The sequence below is a fragment of the Apteryx rowi genome, unplaced genomic scaffold, assembly GCF_003343035.1.
Source record: "Apteryx rowi isolate R43461 unplaced genomic scaffold, aptRow1 scaffold_170, whole genome shotgun sequence".
Lineage (NCBI taxonomy): Eukaryota > Metazoa > Chordata > Aves > Apterygiformes > Apterygidae > Apteryx > Apteryx rowi.
In genome coordinates, this window is record NW_020447975.1 from 820,791 (window position 1) to 831,829 (window position 11,039).

The window sequence follows — 11,039 nt, forward strand, 5'->3', positions numbered from 1 at the left end:
AGGTCCTGACCGTGCAGTTCAAGCACGTTTCCTCCCTCGCCCTTCCCAGGGCAGCCCAGAACCTGCTCCACACRTCAAAGTCTCTTAGTGCTGGGACATGAACATCTCCTGGAAGCAAGAACAAATCATGCCCTTGTGTCACAGGAGTAAGATTTGATTAGGAAGTCTCGCTGCTAACATGGGTCTTGTGGTGTGGGCGAGAAGTCCTCTTCAATGTATTTGATTTTCTGCTCCTTCTTCCCTTCCTCTCCTGGAATTTGCTGCGAAGTCACTCTGAAACACTCCAGGAGGGGTTGTTGCTCCTTTCCACAAGTGGGTGCTTCTGCAGATGGGGCTCTCCAGCAAAGCAAACCTTTACTTTGCAATAATTGAGCATTTCCTTTACACAGAATTAGTGAAACCGGCAGGTTTCGGGATGGACTGTTCATTCTGATGAGCAGAGGAAAGGCAGGCTCCCTGCACTTAGCAAGGGCACATAAAACACACTGAATTAGCAGGGCTCATTATTTCAAGTGCCAGAGGATTTTGTTGAAGAGATGGAGCAGCTTAATAGCACAGCATTAGTCTGGTGACCCGCTCACCTTTTCTGGAGGAGAGTTGAATCCACACCTTCGCTGCTATTAGAAACCACCAGAGCGGGTTTAGCTAATGACACATCTGAGGACACCCCTACCCACGCCCCTCTCTGACAAGCAGATCATCTGCACAGCCCAGCAGAGCCTGTTCAGATACCCAACGTGAAAAATTTTCTCACCCCTGTTTGGAAAAACCCTGGTTTTTGAAATTCTTTCACAGGCAAATGTCAGCTCTGATGAAACATTTGAATTTTCCTATGGGAAACGTCTAAACAAAACATTAACATTTTGACTTAAAATGTCATTTCATTCTGGTTCTTCAATTAAAAACAAAATGACATTTCAAGTCAAAACGTCAATTTGAAATTAATTTTTGTTTTATTTTAGAAACCAAAACTATATTTCAAGAAGAGACACAAAAATGACTTGTTCAGAAGTGCTGCTTTCTCTTAGCTTGGCTGAAGAAATTCCTCAGGAAACCCAAATTCTGTGAACAACCAGTTTGGAATAAAGATTTTTCATTTAAAGATTTTCTGCCAGAAAGATGCAAGTTCCCACGCTAATTCACATCATGCGATAATTCACATCCCACCACGCCACGCGAGCAGGAACCAGGCTTGTGCCCATGCACGTCAGGGTCTTGTCTCCTGAGCAAGAGTTGGCTTGGTGGCAGAAATGGCCAGCGTCCGCTCTCTTGGTCCAGGAAGATCTTCCTCCAACTCCACCATGGACCGGGAGCTTTGGCTGGCCCAGCCTACTGGTAAAGAGAGAACAGGCGAGCCCAGGCCCACTGAAATAGCAATGCAAACAAGAACGAATCCTGGAGATTCCTCCTTTCATATCATGTTCTCGTTGCCACCTCAGTGCTCAATAGCAGAAATGCTGTGCCAGAGGGGGAACTGCACCCCTGTGTTTTATTTTTCACCACCTTCAGCTTACATGAATAGAGGCGGCTCAGGATTGCTGTGATGGGTACAGTCCTTCCGTGATGTGGGTCGAACTTTCCAGGGAAGGGGTGGGTGGACGGCCCTGGGAACCTGGCTACCGCAGCAGAGCAGAGGGCTACAACCCGTGAATGGTCTGCTCCGTTGCCAATGCTCAGCTGGAAACTGTGACACTCACCATCCTATTCGATGCAAGGGACACACTGCATGGAGTAAGGTAACGGAYGCTGAGAGGATGCTTCGTTTCATAATCCTTTGCTCTTCCCTTCCAGCCAGGGCCAAGATGCGCAGTAGCACTGAGCTGCTGGGGAGTTTTTCAGCTGTGTTTGCTTTTGTTGGAAAACACCCACTTGTCARAACTGAAACATTTTGCAGAGATGTACTTAACCGCATGAAACGCAGAGGTGGCCTCAGCCCGAGACTAAAGTTCTGAACAAAAACTACATTTCAAATCTCTGTTTCCTTTTTTCTGTCAGACAGAAATGTTGTTTTCCAACGCCCTCCTCGGAGCTCCGTGTTTATAACCCCCCAAGCCCTGGCCTGGCCAGTCTTCTTCAGGGCTCAGCCTCACTGTTGGGGACACAGCCATGCAACGTGGTGCTGCATCCCTGGACCGGTGCACAGCCCCTTGCTCATCTTCACCCCCAAACTGTTGGTGGCACAGGACAGCCTTGGCTCTTTGTCGAGGTGTTTGCTTGGCACTTAACACTATGATCACGGTCAGAAGATTTTTCCCCCCAGCAGCACCCAAGTGAATGAAGCAGCAGAGCTGAACAAAGATTCCCTAACCAATTTACTGGTGGAACTGAACATCCTTTCCTTGCCTGTTTTGTTCTATATATATATAAAAAATTATTTTATACACTACAAAAATACTTTGAAACCAATTTATCCTTAAGCGTTACAAGGCCGTTTTCTTCCAGCTGCAAAAACATCTCAGAACAGGTTGAACTTTTCCCCCAGAGGGCTGTGGCAAGTGCTATGCAGTACCTTATGGCAAATATATAAAGTAAGAGGAAGATTGCAGACTGCATTACAGTGTCAGAGGGAGTATCCTTTGCTGTAATTTAAATACCAAATAAGCAGTTACCAGAACGAGTAACTATATGTTAGAACCTGGTGAAATGTTCACAATAAACTTGAAACCTTACAAAATTCTCTTGGTTTTGGCCCTCAGTCCAGACTCCAGTTTCAGGTTTTACGTCACAGGGCGCGCAGGGGCCAGTTTTTGAGTGAACTCAGTCTGCTATTTTTATTGTTCTACGAAGACAGATCGTGAGAAATTTTGCTTCACATGGTTTTCACGTGAAAACTCAGTCATTACAACCAACTTTGCTTGAGGCTCTGGGCTTGCTAGAAACTGAATCTCAAAGACAAACCCATAGCCACAATCCCAGGCTGACCAAAGGAAACGCGCTTCCAGGCCAACGGCACGGTCATGTTGCTGGCCAGGCTTCTCTCTGCTGAGAGCGCACCGGCAGCAACGCATGGTTTAGGCTGACACTCGGAAACGAGGGAGATGGGGATGGATGCCAGGAGCACCTTTGCCTCTTGGGGTGGGGGTGGGGGTACAATTTTAGCTAATCTAGATTTTTAAGATGAAAGATTGCATCAAACTGGAAAGACATGAGGTTGCAGAGTATAACCTGAAAATCACAAGTGTTTCCAAGGAGAGGAGAACATGTGCCCTCAAGCCATGGGAGCAAGCCTGCTACRCAGAAGCAGATTCATGAGAAAGGACCATGCTCTTATTGTTATTCCCATTAAAATCACACCACTTTCTCCCACTCTACCAGCTGTGCCAGGAGGGCTGCTCTAGGGTCTTAGATCTTCCTGGATGGGGCCCGTGGATAYGATGGCTGAAGGACACCTAGTCCATGCATCCCCAGAGGGATGCAGACACAAGCACTTCAACACATGAAGGACTCAGATGTGCTGGGAATAGCAAGTAACAGACATTTCAGTGCCTGGGGAACTCTGCTGTCAGAAACATATGTTGCTAACAGATTTTATAGTCCTCTAGGGTTAGATCACACATGAGCAAGGACCTAAACTTCAGATCTGGATGCTCAAAGAAATAATAAGGCAGTATTTAGATGTCTAAGTCCTTTTGAGATTGAGTGTACGTGCCTCCGAACAAAATCAGAACTCTGCTGTGGATACATACAGACATGTTTCTGCTCCAAAGAGATCACTTATAAGGCAAAGCTGGCAAAGAAGTAAAAAAAGTGGCCGAGAGTTGYGGAGAAATTTGCAAGGCCACACTGAACTGGTGCCAGAGCTGAGAAAGGCATCCAGACCTCCGGATTCCTACCCCAGGCCCTCAACAGAGCCACATCCAAAGGCTTCCCAAGCACGCAGCCAAACCAAACTGCAAACCCAGGCAGCACTGATGCCCCRGTTTATCTGACACTAACAAGAAAATGGTAAATGGGAAAACGGTAAAAATCCATCCTTTCCACTCGTTTTTCCCAAACCTTTCTGACCCAGGAGATACACCAGCAAACGTCAAGTCCAGCTCAAGGTACTAGCATTCACTACCATGCCCAAGTCGCACTTCATTGGGCAAGGCCTTCTCAGGCCCCAGGCACCTGATGCATCTCTTCCCTGCCAAGACCTTCTGAACCGATCCAACACAACCACAGGCTGCATTCCCGCGTCACCAGCAGTGGGCAGGAGGACACAGACCTGATTTGACATATGCTCCTGGAAAAGAGGCAAGGCAGCGCTTGGGGCCCGATATCAGCAGGAGTGAAGTTCTCAGCTGAAGGAGTTTGTCCCTTCAGACCAGGCTGATGAGGCAGCTAAAGGACAGCACAAGGTTACAGGTCCACCCGGTATCTCCTCCGCCACTTGATGACACCAGCATTGGCAGTGAAGAGCTTTGCAGATTGCCTGCCATTACATGGTGTTCTTTCCACATGGAGTGAAGGAACTGTCACTTTGCTCTAATCGGCCAATTAGATCCCTAATTAGCTGATGTAATTACTCCAAGGAAGTGATTTAAGAAAAACCTTACTCCTGAAAACAGGCAGAGCCAGCCTGTCATCGGCGAAAACGGCCGGCGAGTGCTGACATCAGCGTAGTGACTGCACGCAAATTCACCAACTGCCTGCTGGGGCCAGCGGAAGCATCTCAGCGCATCGAGAACAAACAATACGTCATCCCTACAGCCAGATCCGAGTCAGCACTGGGCGCGTTTTGAACCCACAAAGATAGCTTCTCATCAACAATTTGTTCTTTAGAAAGAGATCAGATAATCTAATCAGTGCAGCTCCATCTGTTGAAAGGATGAGGGGGAAAAAAATAATACTGCTTATTTACATTTTTTCCCCTTTCTTGGTGTAACTTTGAGATCTAATCAGCACCAAGCTGTGCTTTAATTGGAAATATATAGCAGACGTGCATTTCCCTACAGCTCATTTGTTTCTTTAGCACAGAAAAACGTTAGTCAAGTGGACAAAGCAGCGCTCTGTTCTCCTGGCWGGAGCTGGGGCCACCCCTGGGACAGTTCTGTCCTACGCTGTCCCTAGCCCAGACATGGAGAGGACAAGGAGCAGCACCAGCCCTAGGCTCCGACGGTGTGCTGGCAACCAGGCCAAGACGTTCCCAGACACACAGAGGAGATGTGGCAGTCCGAATGAGGTGGCCCTCCACTCGGCATGACAGCCGGGCAAGGCAGGCTGACGTGGRGCGAGCAGAGGTCTGCCGGCGCTGACAGGCAACAGCAGGCCAGCACAGCTGGAAGCAGCCAGGTTAGCTGGCCAGGCAGGCCCAAGGTCGGGCAGAGCAGCAGCAACGCAGGAGGTGGCAACCGTGAAGCAGGAAAGACCAAGATAGCTGGAACAATTAGGAGCAGCATGAAGGYAGAAACCAGGAGGAGTTACTGCTTGATTAATGAGGGAGCCAAGTAGATGCAACTGGAGATTTTCAGAGGCCGGTTTCTTTCCTGTGCTGCTTAAGAGTCAGAAGATGGAGATGAGATGTTGGAAGGGACTCAATCAGTTAACTAACAACCACGCTTGCACTGTGCCGTTCAGCGAGAGCTCTGGAGAAGATCGCATTGCCATGACTTGAAAGCCTCAAAGCAGCCCTGCATTTTGGCTTGGATTCCGCGTATGCTGTGGCAGACGAAGGAGCCTGAGAAAGAAGMATCCTCCCTCAGAACAAGAAAAGTTATTTCTGTGTGACGATGGGAATAGCTGCTTTCTATCGAATGCTACTCGAYAAGCACACTGTCTTCCCCAGCCCTCCAGCAGCTTTAGCCGTAAAAGTCTATGCAAATACTGTGACCTTTTAAGATGGCACAGATCTGTGAGGTTTAACTAGCACGCCACAAAAGTCCCAGGCAGTGTCTTTGCCAGACAACCCACATACAAAACACTCAAAGAAACAATTTCCAGGTCAGTAGACACAGAGGAAGAACAGTGACCCTCCAGCGGAGACTCATTACACAGCACAGATCAGCCAAGAGCCCAAAAGCCTCAGGCGGATGGTCCTGGAGGTGCTGCAGCCTGGAAGCAGCGCGCTGAATAGCATGAATCCAGGTCATCACTGTCACGCACATGTGCACAATGCAGCTTGCTACCAACTGTTTTGAGCTAAACATTAGCAGCCAAAAGCTGTTAAATGTTTGAATTCATCCACAGTAATCAGAAAGTGAACAGGAATGGGGATAAGATACCCTGTCTTCTCCCCCAAAGGTTCATATTAAGGCTTTTGATAATGCAGGTCTATTAGCCAAGTCATTACAGGGCATAGATGTTTGCACTCATTCTTTCCCACACCCCTGCTGAGGGCTAGGCTAAAAAAAAAAATCCCAAAGACAGGCAAATACTAACACACTAAACTGCAGTTTATGTCACCTAGAGCATTTTGCAAAGTCTCAGTGATCTGCAAATAATTAAAGGAGAAAGCAATCAATCTTGTTGTTCAAAACAGTGATTAGCCTGGGAGAACCCAGCATTGTAATTCAGTAGGCACCTAGGGGGAAGATGCTGCATGCATAATTATAGCTGCTAGTCGTCACAAGTTCAAGGACCACGGGGGTCGTTCTCCAGTTGTGATGGGAATTTCTTATCGSTCTCTGAGGCTGTGTCATCCCATGTTTCACAAGTACTTTGCCAAAGGAACAGAGAAACAGCTTTGCTGCTTGTCAGGCACAACCTGGGCCCAGCTGCCTCGAGTAAAAGTGCACTTGTATGTGTTTTTTTTCCAAGGACACGACCCAGCTGCGATGCGGAGGTTGAGATGCACTAGATGCTACTGACAGAATYACCAGGCCTAAGCACTCACCATTGCTAAAAGCTGTCCACGCACATAGTAAGAGGCAGCTCTAAGGAGAGGTCAAGAGAAGGGTTCACCTAAACGGATGGGACTGACAGTGGAAGTCCTACCCCCCCCCCTTTCAGAGCGCAGAGATCAAGTGACTTGTTCACACAAGGGCTGAAACAAACACTCATCCGTGGATCCTACCTGCCAGACTTTCCTCCCTCATGGTTGTAGTATATTCAGGGATAGCAGAAACGTAAAGCTGTGCCTGCCTTTGCCACCCATGTGTGACCAAAGTGAAGCCTGCACAGTAGCACAGGCCAAACTGAGGGCAGAACTCGACCAAGAGCACCCAGTTTGCTCTCTTGGAGGGCCTGGTAAGCCAGCTTTCCTCCAGTCTCATTCAGCATTTCAACCTGATGTAGAAAGCCCAGCAGATCCTTGCACAAACACAACCCTACCTCTCCCTGATTATTCTGGAGAAAAGAAGRGGAAGAAAAACCCCTCTGCAACCGGGAGAGACCAGCATATACACATACGTAGGTCTGTGTAACACTTCCTACCCACCTTCTGTTGGGCACTTGGATGTCAGACTTTGCATCTGTGGCTAAAGCAACCCACAGTGATTTAGAAATGATTGCACAGCATTCTCTACTGGGTTAGGTAGAGATTTCTATTTTGTATAACATTATAGCAAGCAACAGTGGTTTCTCAGGCTTGGATCTAGCCTTACCACAAGGCAAAGAGGAAATTGCAATTATTTGTCGAYGGTTTTTCAAAGCCCTCATCCAAGCACAATGCGTACACAGTTCCCCTGACATCATCACCAGGCAGCCTGTATGCTCTCCAAAAGCTGCTAACAGCAGCTTGTTATCTCTACTCCACAACTACTCGCTTCACACTGTACCTGCTTCTCTCACAAGGAAACACCCTTGCCAAGCCAGTCCCCAAAGGCTCACGGCTGCTGCGGGAAAGYTTGGCTTGAAAAAAAGAAAAGAAATTTTATTTCTAAACCAAACATAAAACAAAACAAAAAAAAAACCAAAGAAAGGCAGAAAGCAAGTGTGAGACCCTCGAGTTCCTCCCCAGTCCAGGGCACGGGCTATATCTGAGCCCTGTTGCATCGCGACAGTCAGGAGGCATCAGCTTGGAGAAAGGACTTCCCAGAGGAGACAGAGCGTCCTGTGCCCAGACGCAAACAGCACGGAAATCACGACGAATTTCCACCAGCTTTTCTAGGGCAGAGACCACACTTTCCATCTGTCCCTAGCACACCAGTGTGCTGCCATGGGAATCGGGCACTAGATGCCATAGGGATACAATGGATAACTACTGATCTCTAAACAGCACCTATGTGCTTCCAGCCAGGGCCTCAAACGCTGCCCGGGAACAGGAGGGTCACGAAGATGACCGTTTAACAAAGGCAAACCAAGAACAGACAAGTTTTTACTGCAGTGCTGTAGTGGCAGCTGAAATGCAGCATTGCCCCCATACGCAGGGGCCCGTTAAACACGGACACGGGCTGCATCAGACCTAAAGAGCAATGGGAAAGCACCGGGCATCTCTGAGAAGGCAGCAGCGTCTCTCCCAAACAGCAGAGACTATCAGTCAGTTCGAGCTCCCACGAGGAAGCTGTGGCCCAAGCTCAGAGCTGCTCAGCGCTCTGGGCCCCCGACGGTGCCTGAACCGGTGGAAACGTTTGGCTGCCGAGGTAGGTACAGGCGCTCATTGCCGCACCGCTCCCCTCGGGGTGCACCGCTAACATCTGACCAAAGCCAGGCCCTGCTGCGCAGGCAGTTTGCAAACGCTCCCAGCTAGGGCGGGCACCCTCCGACTTGCCCGAAATGCAGCAGGGAATTAGCATACGTAGCTGAAACTTCAGGGAGCGGAGCTGGTGTTCTGGATGGGGCAATGAGCGGAGCCGTCCTTGCAAGGAGCAGGGCCGAGTCGCAATTAAGACAACAGTTTTCTGTAATGTTTTTATTGGGAGTGTTTCACATGCCAAAGGTCTCAAGAGGCAAAACTCATGCCTGTGAGGTTTTGCTTCTCAGCCCATCCCTTTGTGTGATACTTAGTTTAAGCGGTATCTGAAAGAATCAGTCTCTCTTATTATCAAAGCCACAAGCCATCTGGTTCCACTTTCCTAGGGAAAGGGAATGAGTGGAAATCTGGTTTCACTTGGGTTTTCCTTCCCCGGGTTATGGTTTGCTCTATGTTTAATGTTGTTACTGCAATATGATATTTGGGCAGTGGGTGGCCTGTTTCCCCCATTTGAAACTAATTTACAGCTTTGTCTGGCAAAATTGTTGCTTCCAATCAATTAGCACTGACACAGAAATTAAACCATCCAGGGGTCTTGACACATAAGGGAGCAGATCCTCATTTGTAGGAAGAAATTCTCTATTCAGTGGGGAATCTGGTGGCTCACTCTTCCTCTATGCCAGTCCAGATTTTTATTTTTAAAGATCCAGACTGCATTTTTTAAGAGATTTAATAGGCAATATTGAGATCTATTTTGGATGCTATTTTTGTTTTACAGCCATGACCCTATTAGAGAGATGAGCAACCAAAACCAAAAAATGGAACATGAATAAATAGAGCCTGAATTCATCAAAACATCTGTTGTAGCCCCAATCATCCCTACTCCAAAAACACTACAGAGAGTTCCCAGCATCTTCCTCCCCACCGTTTCCCACTAGCCTCCTCAAACAGGCTCCCTTCCCACCAGACACCGCACACCCAGGCACACAGCTTTTCCATACCTTTGCCTTTGGGCTACCTGCGTTCAGTTCCCAGCTCTGGCTCCGGGCAGGCTTGCCTTCCCATCTCACTCCTACGAGAGCTAACACCCTTCCCTTCGCCTCTCCTCCTGCACGGATTCAGACAGCTCCAAGAACAACCCCATCCCATCCTGAGGCAGGGCGTCTGGGTGCTGCACGGCCTATCCATCAGGTAATTACAGAGCTGATATTCAGAGCCAGGTCAGGAGCTCCTGCCTGAGACATCTCTCTGGTCAAGGCTGAAGCCATCCAGCCGGAGGAGAGCAGCTTGTGTGCTGCAGCAGCACACTAAGCCCAGCCTCTGCTGCTCCAGCAGGAAGAACAAGGAGAAGGACAGCTTGCCAGCAGCCTCCATGCAGAGGAGCAGCATGATGAGCAGGAGGCCAGGGAGCTCCGCGGACTGCTCCGGGAAACAGGCACCAGCACGCCTTCACCGCGAAGCGGGAAGAGCCTGGTACGGACCACAGAGCCAGACTGCCTGTCCGCTGCAGCTGGAGAGAGGGGACCAACCACCATTCCAATGGCAACATACTTGGCCCTAAGCATTTTGCTCAACATCATCCTTGAACTGAGCCCTTTGCCCCTTCTGAACTCTCGGCCTCCCCTGCATGCAGGCCAGCACATGAGCTCATGCGCTGCTGCTTTGAGATGCTGCCATATGGCACCAGCGCTGCACAGACAATTCCTGCAATTCCAGCTCAACAGCAGCATCTCTTCCCTCAGACACAGCAGCTGCTAAAAACTAGAGTTTCTAAACCTTTCTTGAGCATTCAGACCCTCAGCAGTGCTGCTGGAGTATGGATTGTTAAAAATAAGGTGAACCTCTCTCCCAACAGGAAGAAAAATATTTTTTAAAGTACTGAGGTTTTTACAGCTGGTGAGAGACAGCAGTGGGGAAGGCTAGAGGGCAGTCCTGGCCAGCAAGTTCTAGCCAAGGTAAATGCACAGGGAATATTGAACCAGGTGGGAAGAAAGGAGATGAAGAAGCTGAGATAAGCACAAGATGGCTGACACTTTGGTGCCCAAGGAGAAGGGCACCAGAGCCTTGTAGCTGAAGATGCACCACTTGGAGCTGTGAAAATTCCCTGGCTTTGAAAGCCAGGTCTTCCTGGAGACAAAAAGCTCTAATCCACACTCCTGAGTAATTCTCTTTGGCAACACATCATACCAGCACTGATTCAAACCTCAGGGCAGCTGTACTGGATTTAATCTAGGTTTTATTTTTGTAAACTACAAAGTTTCAAGGAGAATGCTTGCAAAGTGGGTCTGGGGATGGGTGGCAGGGAGCAGAGCCAGAATCCCTAATGGCTGCAGTGGAAACACTTGAGCTTCTTCAAGTGCAGGGACCAAATGTGAAAAGCTTTGATCCTAAAAAACTAACAGACCCGTCAGAGAAAAGGGGTCAACCTCTTCCACTTTTGTTAGGGCAGCTCCCTTTGCTGCCTTTGCTCACCAGCTGTTACCCAAAG